The sequence below is a fragment of the Stegodyphus dumicola genome, chromosome 10 (genome assembly GCF_044657685.1).
Source record: "Stegodyphus dumicola isolate Sdum_Otavi_A_Nest chromosome 10, ASM4465768v1".
Lineage (NCBI taxonomy): Eukaryota > Metazoa > Arthropoda > Arachnida > Araneae > Eresidae > Stegodyphus > Stegodyphus dumicola.
The window spans coordinates 4,323,397-4,342,705 of NC_140777.1; the positions used below are offsets into that span (position 1 = coordinate 4,323,397).

The 19,309-nt window shown below is 32.7% G+C and overlaps 1 protein-coding gene across 5 annotated transcripts in view; it reads left to right on the top strand.

Annotated features, from left to right (window-relative positions):
• The window catches only part of LOC146994850 (uncharacterized), a 157,504-nt gene extending 139,449 nt beyond the window's left edge, over positions 1–18,055 (top strand). For all 5 annotated transcript variants that reach the window (XR_015043257.1, XR_015043259.1, XR_015043256.1 and 2 more), the window contains one exon: positions 17,755–18,055. The gene's annotated coding sequence lies outside the window, so the exon portion shown is untranslated. The remainder of the gene's footprint in view (positions 1–17,754) is intronic.
• Positions 18,056–19,309: the final 1,254 nt, after the last annotated feature.

Below are 19,309 nucleotides of genomic sequence, written 5' to 3' on the forward strand. Positions count from 1 at the left end.
ATATTTGTTAAGTCTTCTGCTGAAGTAATTGCTACAAATCGGTATTTTATGGTCTTAAATATTCAACTTAGACAATTTAAGCATTATCCCATAGAGATATAATTAATGAAAATTATTATTTGTTAAAAAAAAGATCTCGAAATCATTTTGCTGGAAAATGGCTTTAGGTATACCGCTGAGAGATCATTTTGCCCTCTTTCTTAGTACATTTAAATAAGAGCACAGTTAATAAATGATAGCTAATGAAGAAATTAATATCTCAGATTTAATTCGAACTTTTCGATTAGACACCATGCTTTTTTAAATGCATGCATGGGCTTTTTTTCATGGTTTTCCCCATATGTAACGCGTATGCGAATCATTTTCCAGTAGAAAGTCCTCCACGAAGGCATTCCTTTTCTTTAGCAGATAGCCCTAGTGTGCTTTTTCATAATCAGCTTAACTGAAACCATTTTAAGAAGTATGCAGCAAGCACATTTATTGACGCCTTCAAAGCTTGTCAGAAGTCCTAACGATATAGATCAGTAAATAACACCTTCTTTATTCCAATGAGACAATTAAAATAATAAAATTTTTCATGTGAAATATGCATGCAGTTAGCGATTCACATATATTGCGTTTTTAGTCATTTTGAAACAAATCTGAGTTGTGACATTTTGAGAGTTTTGCCTTTCAACAGAGAAAAATTCAAGACGGAATTTGCTTAGGAAACCAAAATTGTAACTAATGAATATTTTACTAAAATCTGTTGTTTACAAATTACCAATTAAAATTGTTTCATGAAGTATCTACATTTAAGACAAATAAAAGAGAAATGAATTAATCCATACAGAATATATGTATTGTAAAGAATGAAAACCGGAGTGAAAGTGATTTTGATTGCTTTTAAAGTTAAATAGCCAGCCAACAGCCATATTCTATCTGCACAATTATTCAAAAATAAAATTTGAAATAAATGAAAGTAATATGAAATAATCCCTACTTTTGAGATTATTTCATAAAACATACTGTGTGATATTAAAGGCATATCGTATGGCAAATAGCAAAAGATTTTTTCCCATAAGAAATAACCTTATAAGCTAAGCTTGAAACTCATCTCGAACACAAAACGAAGGACAATTTTCTTGTCTCGCATCTTTTTCTGGAGCTTCTCTTTTTCACAATTCATCTTAGCTCTCGATAAATGAATCACACAAATACTACCAGTTATTTCCATAAAAAAGTTGGGCTAATCTTTTGAATATGGTAACAGGTAGTTTGGCGACATTTTGGTAAGGCGATAAAGGTTACTAGCTAGGACTTTAGCATTGTACATGGATAAAGTCGAGTGTGCGTAATGCCATTTTTGTGCAATTCTGGGATGTTTTTTTAAGTGAAAATAGGTCGACGTGTACATGGATGATACCGTATGTGCAATTCTTAAAAACGCGGCAAGCAGTTTGCGATTCTGCACTTTCTCCCAATTTCACACATAATCTTCGTCATGATTAAGCATTTTTGTTCCATAAAAGTTCTAGTATAAGCGTAATTCGGCTAGCAGATTGTTGGAAAAAATGTTGAGGGGAAAAAAAAAAAAAAAAAAAATGCCTTTACTTCGTGAAAGCAAAATGGGGTCCAAAACAAAACAAGCAGCAGGGTTGGTCGCCAAATTTTCGCCAAAAATTCGCCAAGTTACCATAATCCAAAGATTAACCAAAAATTGCTTTGGAACAGTAGCGTGTATTGTGTAATTGATATTTCGCTTTTAATATAAACAGTTCGAGAAGAAATGCTTTTGTTCAAAGTTCAAACGTTGCAGCATTCACGTATACGCGAATGAAAATATCGTCTGATTCTTAACATGGAAGTTCTGTTCATATTCTAGAGACGAATAAAATAAGGGATCATGCACCGCTCGAAAATGCAGTCAGAAATTTGAACTCAAACAGCGGGAAAGGGAACACGGGAGCCGATGTTCTCCAAGATCATTTGAGAAGGCGCTATCAGTTCGTTATTCAATATAAATAATTAGATTCTATAAAAACGCGTCAAGGAGTTTGCTGTATTGCTTAACTGAAATTAGGAATCTTAATTTTCGCTAAAATTCAATACTGATGATTAAAAAAAAGTCATATAATTTGAACTATTTTAAACAACTTTCCAATAAAGCTCTGGATTAATAGTGAAAATTAAAAATTTGTTATTGATAATGGAGAATATTTTGAAACCAAAGCTTTAGGTAAATTGACCTAATAAAAATAACGTAAGGTATTAAAAGATGAACTTGCACCTTCCTCACTGTGTGAACTTGTGGTACGATAGTACGTTAAACTAACAAAGCAGTAAGTTTGTGTTTCAAATGCTGGCGAAGCACAGCTAAATTTTCAACTTTCTCGAACCGATCGTTAGCTAAGTTAATAGCTTCTATTGTAGTGAAACATAGCTCACCATGCTGCTTGTTTCTGCCGAAGGCTACAGCAACTCCTAGGCCATTTGCTTTTCAATGACGATAAGGGACTTTGTCATGACTATTTGAAGAACACAACAAAGTGTTTTTTATGAGAGAAATGTTTTGGCAATAGTATAAGACAAGGCGCTTATATGCTAACATTATTGTGGATCAAAATCGACTTTTTTTTAGTTGTACTATAACGTATTTCTCCCACCTTCTTGGCATGCCTTCGTGGTGTAGTGGTCAGCACACTGAGCCGGTATTTCAGGGGTCTGTGGTTTGATACCCAGCGAAGGCGTTTGCTCATTTTTAATCTATCTTGTTTTTCCAATTTACATAATGTCTCTACAGTACATTTTAGCTTTAATTGTGACCAAGCAGGAGTGAACTTTTAATTTATGACTTTTGCCCGCATGCTTTTATTGTAACCGCGGCGATAACTCGGAGACAGCAGAAATACCGTTTCAGAAGCACAGCTTGAGAAATACTTCAGCAGATTTAATAAAGAGCTAATAAATAATATAAAAATGTCAAACAGACATGTATATTTAAAAATTCATGAAAGTATTTCTTTTGCCGGGAAAAATTCAAATGAAAATAAAATCCCCGATCCAATTTTTAATATTGATTTACGCAAATATTACTGTCATGTTATCATACTTACACATATGATAGAAATTTTAACCTATTAAAATTTTTTATTGAAATATATCTTTTGCCCACAAATATAAGAAATGAAAAAAATGTGCTGAATAGAACGTTATAAACAAAATGTACCTACTAATAACTTTGAGATAAATATTTAGCCTTTTGTATTCCAGGGAAACAAATCAAGGCATGAAAAATCACTCTGTTTATACAATAATAGTATGAATTATAAAAAGTACCAAAGAAAGTAAAAACTGCTTTGCATTTTTATGTAAACTTATAAAACTGACTTTAAGAAAATTTAACAGACGTTAAAATGTTATTTCTCCCGCCTTATTAGCATGCCTTCGTAGTATAGCGGTCAGCACGCTCGGCGTGTGTTCGAGAGGCCCGGTTCGAGTTCCAGCGAAGGCGTTGCTCCTCTTTCATCTCTCCTTTCTTCAAAAATACCTAATGTCTGTACAGTGGCTCCCAACGAAAAGGGTATTGAACGATGATTCTTGATTCTTCACCACCAGGATTTGGCGACTGGGTCTCCTAATCCGCAGTCACCCTTTAAAAGGGGTAGCATATAAGGTATTTCTCCCGCCTTCTTAGCATGCCTTCGTGGTGTAATGGTCAGCACACTCGGTGCGTATTCGAGAGGTTCGAGTCCCAGCGAGCGCATTACTCGTGTTTCACGTCTCCTGCTTCCAAATATCCTAATACCTCTACACTGTGAGGGAACCATATTGCTACGGATTTCGTATTTAGTTGACTATTTTTAGTAGAATTGTAATTAAAATTGTTTTTTATCTCCGTATAATGCAGCACGAGACTTATTTTTAAGAGAAAGTTACGCCGGAAAAATAAAAATACAGGAGCACTCGCATTTAACATTTAATAAATAAATATCTCCTTATTTATATTAAATTGAATAAATGCAATTGTGTGTTAGCTGTAACTGTAATTGAGCTCTTTTCCTTTCCAGAAACCTTGAGAAAATAAAAATTACCAGAATGTTCTCGTGCTTGATTAAAAAGCCGGAGAAAAACATCTCAGTTCAGTTCTTTACTAAGTTTTTGTTATTAATTGTAGTGAATTCGCGGTTAAATCGAATTAACATTCTCCTCGTTTTGGATTGCGTTCTACCATATGTAACATTTTAGTAGTTTAAAATATAACTGCTGTGTGATATTGTATGAATATCTGTGAAAAAACATTTCAGCATTTTGTTTAATTTTTTGTGATAAGAATAAATTTTATTAACTTTTTATCGGGCTTGTGCATTCAATCTATTACAAACCCGTACGCAAGCAACAATATTCATCCTAATGAGTTAAATAATAGCAAATTAAATCATACTAGTAAAGTAGATTACAATAGCAATTAGTGGTACAGTAGTAGTTACTTATAACATGAAAGCATGGCTAGAATTTTTCCCTGTTAGAGAAATAAAAATTTTAGACTATCTTTTTGTACAGAACTTCATAACATAATTGCCATACAGTAAAGTGATGGTCCAGAGCATAATTTTGAATCTCGCTGCTAGAAAACTGAGATACACAGAATAATTTGATGATGAAACAATCTTTCACATTTAGTATACAGTAATTATTAAAGAAGAAGGGGGAATTTACTGAGAAAAATACCGTACAGTAAGACCCCGCTTAACGCGGGGGATACGTTCCATCGAAGTAGAGCGTAATGCGAAACAGCGCTAAGCGAGGCTATCTTAACATGTAAATAATGGGGTTAGGGGAAGACGGATAAAAAATGGTTAGGCATTAAATTTAATAATGTTTTTTTTAATAAAAATAAAATCAAACATTTATTTCTTACAAAAATAAAAACAATATAAACGCATATACTTTTAAAAACAAATAAAATTCTCAGTCAGATCATTCAGTCTATTCTGCGTTTCCAATTTTCTGCCTTTTTGTGAAGAAGGCATTATGATAGGTTGGCTTAGTGGCATATTGCGTTCAATTTCGTCGTCAATCCATATAGACAGTCGTTTTTCCATTTCCTCTATAATGTTATTTCTAGAACGGGTAATTCTAGTTGCAGAGCTTGACGTAGTTGCAGTTGCCGATGACAGTATTTTTTCTTTATTCTTAAGAATTGTCCTTATTGTTGAAGTTGCCAAAATCAATGCAGCACTAATTTGAGATTGACGTTCACCAGAATCTAATCTTCTAATCACTTGCATTTGAGTTTCCAGTGAAATGCTTTTTCTGGTTGCTTTCTTTTCTTGTTTTTTATTATCACCCATGATAAAAAGTAAAGATCATAATATTTGTCACTGTATTAATCGTTATAGTATTATACAAATTTAAACTTACAATAATGTCAACAAATGTTTAAAATGATAAAAATGCGTCCACCAAGCAAGAAACACAACTACACTGTTTCGGATATGTTATTTGGAAACCTAGCGCTGCGCACAATTTCGGAGAATCCCCGGGTTGAAATAAAAGAGCGCTAAACCGAAATAGCGTTAAGCGGGGTCTTACTGTAGTTCTTTATAAAATAAACTAAACGGCGATCTGCATCCCGCTTGATTGACCGTTTTATTGCTAGAGGCTTGGACGTTCACAGCTTTTACCAGATTCATCTTATAATTGGACCATATTATTTTTTCCACTCTTGAAGTTATATAAACAACGTTGCTTTTGTACCACTTCTATTCGAAATATGTTATTTTTACGACAGCATGTTCGGATATCAGTTGCAATTTTACTCGATTTGAAATTAGGCAAAGAAACAACCATAGTTTGGAGTAGATTTCCAATAGAACTCTATCGGTCTCGGGTCCCTCTTTGTCAGGAGGAAAAAAATGCGTCTCCTGAAGGAAACGAAAATCGGCCCAGCTTTGTGCATAGGCAACTTCATAGGTTTATTAAAGATTTTTTATCAGTAGAAAATGGCTTTATTAGCTATTAGCTAAGCTACATAACAGACTATGTTATCAATTTAATCAATTTGTAAATATTTTTATAAAAGACATCGTTTCTTTTGAATAGTTTGGTGAATGAATAGCAGTGATATTAACATTGCTGCCACAAAAAGTACACATAAAAGGAATATGTCACATAGAACACTCTGAAAGGTGACTTTTAGAGTGTTCTTTGTGACATATTGACATAATCAAGTATTCTTATGTTGTTTCAATAGAAATTTTAATTTAGAAAAATGTATGTCCTTGCATTCAAAAATTTACAAATCGTTTAACGAAACTTTGGAGGTGAAAAAATTCAATTTACGCTGAACACTAGATGGCGGCACGAGAAAGTAGTGGAGAAAATATTTCTCCTGGACAAATGGAATATTTAGAAATTTCGTTCTGTGCTGCCATCTTGTGCTGAAATTTAGTTCTACAGCAACGTTCTTCTCTCATTCTGTACGTACACTACCCGCTGCCTATGAAAATCCATTCCAGACAGACGGCGATTTGCGTATTGCAAATCGTGATAGCAGTTTTAAACTTTTCAAGTAAAATAATAACTAACAACTAATTTATTAATTAATCCTAAATTAATAATTAAAAATTAATGCTAAAATTAAATTATTTATGCAATTCGAATATTCATTTTAAAATTTATTATAAAATATTTTTATAATTACGTTCTCGATGAAATTTTACTTCTTGCAATCAACCGTTTGGATGTTTGTAATCAGTGGCGTAAATAAGGGTATGCAAGGAATGCCGTCGCATAGGGGCCCGAAGGTTTAGGGGGCCCTTAAATGTCCTGCTGAACTACATTTACATGTTTAAACTTAAAAGTATTTTTCCCTTTCGCTTCTTATTTTTATTTTTAGAGTTTGTACTACTATGAATTCTTATTTCAGTATAATAGAAATCGTCTTAAGTTTTTAAGGGCCCTCTGCCTATATGGTGCAGTGACGCAGTTCCATATAAGACGCAGAAAAGGGGCCCTTGGAAGCACGTGAAACAGTTAAATTCAGTGTTTGCAAAAGTTAATATTCCATCATTCGACTATGAAATAGTAACTTCGTGACCTACCTCAGTTCAGGCATAGGAGTAAGCAGAAAATAGGAAAAGTACCTTTGTATTTCTTATTTTCTTACCTGAAAATTTTTAAGGGGACTCGTACACCTTAAAACCCATACGATTTTCGAATATGTGACTGTTGCGAGAATTGGGATAACTTATTTATTTTAAAAGCAATTACTTCCAACTTTTTACAGATGACTACATAATATAGCTGTTTTCTGAAATAGTCATCAGAAAGTTTGTGTTGCCACAAATATTTTTATAATTTAATCCGCTTTTTGACAAACATTTTCGTTAACCTTGCGCGCACAGTTTAAAACATTCTGTTCCATAATTTAATTCCATATTTAATATACAGCTTTTATAACATTTGAAAACTACTGTGAACCAAAAAATTCTAAGAATTTCATGTTAAATTTTTATTTTGTCTGGAGTCGAGTTTCTGAAATGTATTTTATTAAAAAAATCTGTAATGTTTCCGTCCATAACATTTTTTAATATTAAAATATTCATCAGATTTTAGGTTCAGTTAAAAGATAGGGCTCATGTAAAGAAATCCATCAAATTTCAAGTATGTACCATTAGCCATTTTTAAAATATCGTGCGCGCAAGGTGGAAATGTGACGAAAACTTTTGTCGCAAAGCGGATTAAATTACAAAAATATTTGTGGCAACACAAACTTTCTGATCACTATTTCAGAAAGCAGCTATATTATGTAGTCAGCTGTAAAAAGTTGGAGGTAATTGATTTTAAAATAAATAAAATATCCCAATTCTTGCAACAGTCATATATTCGAAGGGTGTTAAGGGGTCTAAGGTGTATGAGCCCCCTTAAAGGTGATATCCTGAAGGAAATGTTTCTCCCTTTGCAATCCCAATTCAACAGAGGGTGGAAATGGAAATTAATTGTAACTATTTATTATAATGTAATTATTTTGTATATTAATTTATTTCTATATCTTCGTTATTATGATCGAATAATTAATAGACACATTTTCTAAATATAAATAAAGAAGTAACTAAACAGGATTCTGGTACTTAATATCGAATGACCTTTGCAAGTTAAGAGGAAACGTGGTATATTATTTGCAATTCGAAATTTTCATAATATGTCATTCCGAAGCGTTTAATTTTGCTCATATATTGAATCTGTTACTAGCATTTCCATTAAACCCAAGTCCAAAAATCAGGACTAATATTAAGCTTGAAATTGAATTTATTAATGTGAACGATTTTTACAATTTAATATAACATGTATTGCGTTGGTTCACTATAAACGGCGTATCACTTTTCAAATTGTTGCCACCAAATAATTTCACCCTGTACTATTTTTTTTTTAAAATTAAATAAGGAAGAATCTGCATAAATGTATGTATGTTTCTCGCACTATGACGAAACAACGTTACCTAGAATGTTTGAATGTATGGTTCTCACAATGTAAAAAACGACGGTGCAGTCGCCCAGAAGGCAGGGTATAGGGACGGGAAATTTTTGGTTTTAGAAGTATGAAACATTTCAAAATGGCAAAGTTAAAGGCGGATCGATTTTTTTCTCTTTTTTAGACTAATAATCTGGAGGGGGAAATCATTCGTAAGTATCAATTGCTAACTAGAGCTGGAGCAAACCGCATGTATTCGTTACTGAGTAACGGGTACATCGGTTGACTCGAAGTACCGATTCGGTACTCACAAATTCATTTCGTTATTCGCATCTGTTCGTTACTCGCATCTGTCGTACGATGCGGTTTGTTCGAGTACGAATGATGCGGTTTCGATGCGAATACGAATGATGCGGTTGCTGTTCGAATAGGAATGATACGGTTGCGTCACAATGTGCTCATATTTTTCATAGATAATTTTGAATTTTTTTGGGCATCGGGCAAACTCTTGTTTACATTATGTGTTTTAGTTGAAATACTATTTAGTTGTTGATATTTAAGAAAATGAGCAATTTTGATAGCGCGAAGCGTTATTTTGCATTTGCTTTTTACTATTGCTATTTATGTTTGTAATTTGAAAATTTAAATGATTCTTTTTTTTTTTTTTTTTTCTTTTTTTTTTCCTTGAGCGTGCCATAGTCAGATTTTATTGATTTGAAATATTTATATACTGCACTTAGGTATTGTTTATATAAGAATATGTAGGTTAATGTAGGTTCTTTACTTCCTTGTATCAAATAAAATGGTAGTAATTATTGTAATCGAGAAAACTTTTGGTTATCATATTTTAACGAAAATATCCGTTTTTGACGATTACGGAATCCATGTGAATTATTTTTTGGGCTGACGCCTGTACGTACGAACACAATGAAGGACTCTCTCTCTCTCTCTCTCTCTTTTTTTTTTTTTTTTTTTTAACTTATTGTTAAATGTAATCCCATTTACTCTAAGTTGATACTTGAAAGGGATTTTTTTCGTGATGTGTAAGTACGTATGTATGCATTTTGCATAACTCAAAAACGGTTAGTTATAGAACGTTGAAATTTAGTATATGAGTCCGTTATAACATCTAGATGTGCACCTCCCTTTTTATTGCAATCGGTAATACTACCAAACGTAAATATGTATATATATATATATCAAATAAATTATAATTAAATGTAAAGTACATATATATATGTAAGATAAAAATGTATGAATCAGAATTATAATATAAAAATTCTTATAATATTAATATTATAAATATTAATTCTTCCTCTCTATTCTAAAATCGTAATAACTTATCTGCATTGCGTCATTCAAATTAATCATGCGATCTTACGTAACCGCTAATGCAGATGCCTCTTGACCAATCACCAAATAACAAACAAAAACTTTCCTCTTCGCGTGCTTCCATCCTTCATAACTACGCACTTCAGCTTTTGCTCGCTACTGTGCTGAGATGTGATTTCGCTGGCTTGCTTTCTATCCCAACAATATCAAAAATGTAAATCTTCTGTGGAAAGGCACGACTAGAGTGCCAAGTGATTGTGGCCACAAATATCAATTGGAAATAAAAATGGAATTGAAACTGCCTCGACTGCCAAGTTCTTTAAATACTACGCAATCAAAATTCTTCTTCAATATGGATCTAAGCACGCATCTACAGTGTTCCGTCTTTTTCCCTTTGCTCTTATTATGACATATATGTCCTTATAATTAAATGTAAAGTACACACACACACATATATATAAAATAAAAGTTAAGTAAGGAGAAAATAAAAGCCTTGGCTTTTATTTTATTTAATTATCACTAAATAAGTTACTTGACTTTTATTTTCGCAATCATTGGTTGTAGTCAGGACTTAATTTTTAAAATTAGAAGTGCTGGAGCTCTATGGAAGGCCATCAGGAAAGATGAATAAATAAATAAAAAATAAATAAAAATAAAATAACTATTACAATAATAAAATAATTAGCAACTAGAATATTAAATGATTATTATTATAATTCAATAAAAATTTAAAGACAAAAGAAAATTTAATTAATTCTTAAATTAATGATGAATAACTAAGTAATGAAATAAAATACCAGACATTGTCTTGTTTGGGGGATGTGGCTAAAATTGCAATTTAAGAACTAAGCCGAGCATTAGCTGACGTTTCGTAGCTGCCTTCCACCAACAATTCCCTTTTTTTTTTTCTTTTTCTTTTTTTTTTTTTTCCAGTTTCGGTTACAGCAAAGCACACTAGGGCTATTGCCTACGGGGAGGGAGGCCTTCGTGTAGGATTTGTTAAAGGGAACTGACTCATATGCAAGTTACACACGGGAATAACAATGAAAACGCCCGTGCAGCTAACCGTTATCCGGGAATTGAACCCCGGACCGAACTATTAGTGCTCAGCGACTTTACCGCTCGAGCTCTGGTGGGCTCTTTTTTTCTTTTCATTCGCTGTTTGAAAAACGGGTGTTCACTTTACGATAAAGTAAGCACCTGTTTACTTCAATTAAAATGGGTTAGACGATATGACTCTTTCTACTTTAATCTCACTTAGCTTTTGATTTCTAATATTGATTCAATGTTTTCTGTAGACAAAGTATTCTGATTAGAATAATAGATTTCAAACATGTTCAAAAGGTGTGTATCTGAATATAATTAGGTTTTTATAACATAGGGCACATTTTATTAGTTTCACATAGTTCTAAAGCAATTGAACTACAGCATCGCTGTTTTGAAAGAAAGTAAAAATGTGAGAAATGTATAATGAACATTAATATATACAGGCTTTATTAAAAGTAATCAGCCTTTTAAAACGTGACCGTCTATGCTTTTAGAGGATTTTTGGAGCTCTGTGCATTTGCTCTGGCATCTTAAAAAAGTGATGTTCAGTATCAACGTATGTTTATGTTCTCAAAAATACAGGTCTCTTTCAGAAAGCGACCTCTTAGAAGTCGTCAATAAATGATTCAGTACAGTTATTTTCTAATAGACCATAGAATAAATTTATTTTAACGTCAATTTAAAAATGGCTGCTTGTACTAAGAGTTAAGAGCAATAAGACTCTAATTTTTCTTTCGCAATTAGCTATCATGCCAGCTGAATTGTTTTCTGCATAACCTTTATTGTGTATAATTGAAATATTTAGCTATGCATTCAACAAATATACAAAAAATGTAAGACAAATCATTAAAAAAATTAAAATTTGGAACATTAATGATAATTTTTTGTTATACATAAAATATTATTAATGAATGATGAATTTATATCATATTATATATAAATCAAAACTCCTATTCCTTTATAATAAATTGAAGAAAAGCTATAAAGTGAATTAATTTTTAAAAACAAAACAAAAATTAAAAAAAAAATTTTTTTTCGTACACCTAGAATCTAAAAATGACGAATACTGAATTTTACGACTCATGTGTGTATGGGTGTATTTAATTATGGCAAGGCACACTATGGCTATCTGCCTAAGGGGGGATGTCTTCGTGGAGGACTTTCTAAGGAACACTGGCTCGTATACACGTTACACATGAGGAAAACCACGAAAACACCCATGTAGCCGGACCGTTCGCGGGATTCGAACCTCGGACCGAACTACCAGTGTTCAGCGACTTTACCGCTCGGCCGCTGGTGGGCCGTTTTATGACTCATATAATAATAAATGCATATTCATATTGTAACAGAAATTTTGTTAGAAGTCTAGCATATGTATAGTTATTTGTGATCTTTTAAAACTGTCAACCCATGATGCACATTTATCATTATCGTGAACCAAAACAGTATGCTTTACATCCTTACAAATATACGTGATAGATTTTAATATTTATTTCTGCATATACTTACGTTTCCCAAAGACACGAAAGCAAGTCAAGCAGATTTTTGTTGTATTAAGCAGACTTAAGTTCTCTGTTAGCTAGTGTAACATAATTTCGGATTCTATGAGCCTTCCAGAACTATTAGCAAAATAGTGGAAACGTCTTTAAATTATGTTTTTATAAGCAAACAAAAAATTATGTTTTTATAAGCAAACAGCAGATGTACACTGAGCAGTGATCAACTGATATATTTCTTAAATGATTTGGTTTAGTTGATTATGACAAAACACACTGGGGCTATGTGCCTAAAAGGAAAATTGCCTTCGTAGAGCACTTTCTTAGGAAAGCTGGCTCGTATGGTACGTGGTAAGCTGGCTTGTAAGCTGGTACGGGAAAAAAACCACGAAACGGTTATGAAGCCAACTCGTTTGCCTGAGATCGAACTCAGGTCGGAACTACCAGCGTTCAGCGATTTTACCGCTCGACCGCTGGTGGGCCATTTCTTAAATGAATAAAGGTATACTCATAGCATTATGAAATAACACTGATTGAAATATTTAGTGCTTCACCATTATCTGTAATAAAGTAACATAAAACTTTCCTTACCTTTTATAGATTTCTAAATTTCTTTCAAGTTCTTATTCGTACTTAACCTATACATTTGCGAATGTTTTTATCGATTTTATTGTTAAGTGTAAAAAGCAAGTTGACATTTATAATATAGCATTCCTTGTCTCAACAAATAGCAGTCTCAACAAGGAGTTTTTGGAGAGGGGATGAATCGGGGAAATTTCACCCTTTCGTCATTAGCGGTTCTGATGAAGGGAATGGGGGAAGCAGCAAACGAAATAACGAATAACGGACAAATAACGAAAGCTAATCTTTAATGCGGTCTCCCAGTTTCTGTATTTGTATTTGGGAAAGTTTTATGGTCATTATGAAAAAGTGAAAATTTGATATGGATTCCGCATGACTTCCTTCTACGACTATTTAAATTATGCTTATTTTTGCTGCACTTCATTTAAACTTATTTCCTCGAATTATTCTAACTCAATTAAGCGATACCCGAAGGCAAGTTACAAATGGCACCAAACATTGCAAATTTTGAAACTAAATTTCCCGGTCAATCTTTGTCCTACGGGACTCAAACTTCTTGTATTTTTATTTTTTCATAACAAGTATAAAACTTTGCCAGATATAAATATAGAAACCAGAAGACGACATTAAAAGTTAGATTTCATAATTTGTCCAAAATTAATTCTTTTTTAAATTTGACATTGACAAAATATGAATATTTTCGTCATTTAAAATACTTCTGTATTTTTATTGCACCGTATTTAAACTTGCTTCCTCGAGTTATTGACATTAAATTACATTAATTCCATTATCTATCGGAAAATAATTATAGCAAATCATCTATTTACGACATCTCTAAGAGGTCACCTTTTAAGAGATCTCTATTTTTGGGAACATAAACAAACATTGGTAGTGAACATCATCTTTTTAAGACCACCATATGTAAAATCCTCTAAAAAGCATGAATGGTTGCATTTAATGAGGACCCATTACTTTTAATAAGGAATGTAACATTAATCTTAATTATACATGTTTTTGATGTGTGTGCCAAAATAGTGATAACGTACTTCTGTTGCTTTAGAAATGTGTGAAATTTAAAAAATGGATACTATACAACAAAAATGTTATTATATTCAGATACACACCTTTTGAACACGTCTAAAATTCATTATTCTGCTCAACATAATTTGTCTGCATAAAATATTAAATAATATTAAAAAATCAAAAGCTAAGTCGAAGTAGAAACAGTCATCTCTTCTAAACCATTTTAATTGAAGTAAACAGACGTTCGCCTTATCGTAAAGTAAAAACCTATTTTTCAAACAGCGGATGAAACGGGAAAGAGGGAATTGGTGGGGGAAGGCAGCGAACGAAATAACACTTTTTCGAGCTGGGGATAAAATGAGATAGGACGAAACGATACTAAGCCAATAAGACAAGATCTGGTATTTTACTTTATTATTTAATTAGTCATCATAAATTAAAAAAATTATTTTAATTTTTATTTGTTTTTACATTTTTATTAAATTGTACTTATAAGTATTTTATACAGTTGCTAATTATTATGTTACTTTAATTATTCATTATTTTAATCACTATTTTTTATTATTTTAATTATTAAGTTTTTAATAAGTAATTTTTTATTTTAATTACTAATTAATGTTATTATTGTAATATTTATTTCCTTTCTTTCTTTCTTTTTTATTTTATTTTTTCCTGTTTTCCTGACGGCCTTCTGACTTTAGAAACTAAGCCCTGACAGCAATAGAAAAATTAATAATGAATCCAGTGCACCAAAAAATAATAGCCAAAATAAAGTGAATTATTTCTACTCAAAAATGTGAACGCAAAACTCCCTATCGCAGCACTACCCAGTTCCCGCAGGGTAGAATAGCTCACGTGATTCAATGCAATGCGACGTTTCAAAGCCCTTTTTAGGGCCGTAGACCGATAAAATGGGCTCAAGATACGGATACCGATCGATTTTACCGAAAGTAACGAGTAACGATACGATAGTAACGAGTACTGGTTCACCGAGTAACGAATACATACGGGTACACAATTTCTCGTTACTTCTACAGCACTATTGCTAACTCCAGAATGTATGCTTTCCTTTCTTAAAGACACAAAATCATTGAGCAGTCCTGGCATGAAAGGACTTTGTCCCACCCACATGTCGAAATGGTGTCCTTGTCCAGGAAATGCAAAGAATTTATGACACCACATTTAGCAAAGAGGGTTGTAGAAAAAAATGTCACCCGGAAAAAAGGGAAACGGAAAGAATATCACCGGAAAATAAGGAACGGAAAAAATGTCACCCTTCGTTTGCAATGGGAAATATAAGGCATGTTTAGAAAGATCGCCAAGCTGGGTGATAAAAGTTTTATCTCAACAACCGTAACTTCGGATGACCGGAAACATGTGCGAGTAGAAGCAAGAATATGTGTTGGCTGCTTGTTTCTTCCATGAAGCCTCGCCAGGGATAAATAATCTCTTCTAAGTCCTGGTATCACTGCCAAATTTCAGGTATCTGGGCGTTTTCCCGAACTAGAAATTCGACCGCAATTCTTTGTTCCGCGCTGCAAGCCAGCTGTTGTTTGCTCAACATTCTCGCGACAGCCGGACTTGACTGAGCAAGTTCTAATCTGAACGGCAAGTAAGGTGGGTAGACTCAAAGAGAAATCAATTAAGAAAGACCACCAGGTATGTAAGATTGGTCAGAAATTATAAAGACCATTATTAAAATGAGAACCTGCCATTTCATAGGAATGAAAATTAACGAAGATGGTAATGGATCATATAAGAATTTGTAGAAACTGCCCCGAAAAGAAACGTTCTCCAGAACACGTCTTCACCTATCCGACAATACTTGCAGCTCAGCAAAGCTTGGAGGAATTTCCTTTCCAGGAAGATCCTGTATAGTGGAAAGATTGTAGAACTGCCAAAAAGCTGGAATTTCCACCATGGATCCATTTGACTTCTCAAACAACACGATACCAACCAACCAAAGAAGGTGGGGTTATGTGGCCCAAGGACACTCAGCTCTGTGCATGTGTAGTGATTTGTAACAGCAACAGTCCATGTCATGTTTGAATCCCTATGTATTATATTAATAAAAATTTTACTTGGTGTAAAAAGAAAACAAGCTGTTCGGATAACTGAAGTTTCGGATATCTGCAGTTCCGGAAAACTTGACTTCAATTGAACAAACTATCTAATAACAGTATACTTGCTTTTCTAATTACCATACTGAAAATTACTAATAACGTAAAACATGTACTTTGTATATCAAAATAAAAAGATCACGAATTTATTATTGATCAAAGTTTCTAAAACATTGTGAGATGGCATGATTTGACGCATTGCATTAGGATCATTAACCATTAAATGCCCTAGAGAGAATAAAACACGGGAAGATCTTTTTAAAGCCTAAAAAATAGTGAAACCACTTTAAGCACTCGCTTCGAGAGGAAGCGCAGTGATAAAATAACGATAACCTAGAGCCATCGAATTTTGAATAACGTACATCTCCACCCGAATACGGGCAACTGGAAGCTCGAATTTGGAATTTGTTTTATTATCAATTTCATATTTTGTAAAGCATTTATGAGTTTTTGATTAAGAAACTCGACGATTTCGAAGCGAGCAATGGCAACACTGTACGGAAAAAAAAAAAAAAAAAAAAAAAAAAAAAAAAAAAAAAAAAAATTATCGCTAGTGTGCAAGATTGTATCGGAAATTCTAAAAATATGCTCTTCTTAAGTCATTTTGCGATATTGCTGTAGAATTGAATTTTGTCGTTTAAGTAGAAAAACAGTTTAGTAGCTTTATGGTAGAACATGATATTTAATAAATAAAAGTAACACACAAAACGTTTAAAAAGTGTCCCTTTGGACGTAATATAAAATCTGAAAGATTTCAGTTTCATTTTTTTTTCGGAGGGGGGTCTCGACGTGACATGAGACGAACAAAAAGTATATCAGCAATAGAAAAAAACTAAACACACCGTTTTGTAAGCAAATAATTCTCTGTTGACTAATATTAAACCTTTGTCAAGACAATTTATTTTTCACTCAAAATTTTCATTTAAAAAAAAAAGATCACAAGGACTTATGGGCCGGGATGTGCGTATAATAATGGTTCGCATTCTTTAAATTTCATCTGATTATTTGGAGAATGAAATGTAATTAACGTATTTACTTGCGTAATAGTCGCACCCCCAGTTTTGAAGCAGAAGAAATCCTCAAAAATGCGCAATATTGTGTAGTACATTTCCTCACATAAAATAGTCGCTCCTAGACTTTCACAATGAAAGATTGACAACCAAAGTTCGACTGTTACGCAAGTAAACACGGTAACTTTGCATCTAAACCGTCATTTGAAGTTTTTTCTTTTAATAATCAAGTTATTTTTAAATCTTTTCTTGTTAATTAGATTTACAAACCAGGAAATAAATTAATAGCTCATACAAATCTTGCTAGCAGTTGAATCCTAAATGACTTTTGCTCAGTAAATAGGTTTCCCATTCCGTTCAGAGGTGGATTTATAATGTTGCGCAAGTCGTAATTACGAAGATCACCAAATTCTAAGATACTCCAAAATTATTAATTAATTTTAGAATAATACTAAATATAACCGATAATTTAAGAAGAGAGCCTTCCACCCTCAAGCGATTGATTGGTCCCCCTCTTCCTAAATGAGCCACTGATTAACTACTGACCTCTTCCTAAATCCGCCACTGATATTGTTTATGTCGAAGGGTAGTGATGAAATTTGATAGATTAGAAAACTGCATTTATATTGAAATATTTCTTTGATATATCTATTTAATCCAAAACTAATTTTTTTTATTTTTATCTTTCAGCCTTGAAGCGACCCATGTCGTTTTTTGCAACCAGAGGAAAAAGGTTCGATGATTCGATAGTAGGCAGAATGTCCAAACTTCATTAGAAAATAATTTTCCTTTCTTTTGGTGTTATCAAGTGTGTTTCTGTTAAATAAAATATGATTATGTCTACAGATGTAAAATGAAGGAAAGTTCTTGGGATTCATTTCTATAAACTAACCAGAGAAAAAAAATATCCGATGTTAAAAAAAAGTTGTTTTACGATTAGATGAATTAATGTAAAATAAAAAAAAAGATAATAAAAGATACGAGTTTAAAATATCTTGTATATTTTTTAACACCTCACACTTATTTCACACATTTACCATTATTTAAACATTTACGTTTCTCAGTTCGTTACAACAATGATATAAAAAGAGTACTTTCTGAATTAAATAATTTACAGATATACCATGCAGTGAGTGAAATGACAGTTATCGTTATTAATCAAAACATAGTTAAATTCCTTGACACATATCCTCGCTTGCAGAAGGTGTAATTACTCAGATGGTGTAATTACTCATTTTCCTGCTTCTGAATCAGCAGGAAAATGAGAATAGCGAAAAATATTACTTTATGTTATTCTACCGTAATAAAAAAAACTGAGTTTCGGCATATTCAAATTTCGTATTGTTCTGGGAAAGTTTACAATTGGGGTGCTCTTTGTTTTTTCGCCGATTCTTTTTTGACGCCAAGAAGGCACAATTCCAAGATGGCCGCTACACAAAACCAAAATAAGAAGTCAAAGGAATTGCATAAACTCGGTGTCCATGTACACATCAATCTATTTTTACTTAAAAAACATCAGACAATTGCACAAACTCGGCATTGCGCACTGCCTTGACTTTGTCCATGTGCACGTCATCGATATATTTTCCCTTAAAAAAAATTCAGGAAAATGATGAAGTCATATAAGGTTAAAACAAAGTTACGGTAATGGAAGCTAAAACTAAGTTAAAACGGTACTTTTCCGTTTCGCCGGCGCAAATCTCGCCAAGCAGACTTTATTGGCAACAGAATACACATAAAAAAGTTAACAAATTGCTAGTTCTAACAATTTTTTTATTTTGAAGGCATAAAATTTTTAATATCGTTTAAAATTTTGTAAAAAGACAATAAATAAAGACAATAAATTTGTAGAAAGACATTAATTTAAGAATTTATTATGCTTTCGTGGTACAACATTCTGATTCGCCGATTCATATCACGTGACCCCAAGTGATATCATCTCATGTAAACTACGCTACAAAAATCTAATTCTCTCGGTAATTATCTACATTAATTTCAACTGAACTCTTAATATGGAATACAAATTTAAATGCAAGAATAATTTAAATTCGTACGAACAGCTTACGCAGAAATTATGTAAAACCGCAGTGCTTTACTTCGTTAGTGGACTGTCAATTAGAATGGATGAATTTAACCCTTTACTTTGCCTTTTCTATATTTTCGGGTGAGCGGTGTGATTACATCCTAATTGACTTGATTACCGCGAATGGCCTCGGGCATAAAATTCAACTATCTGGTAAAATTT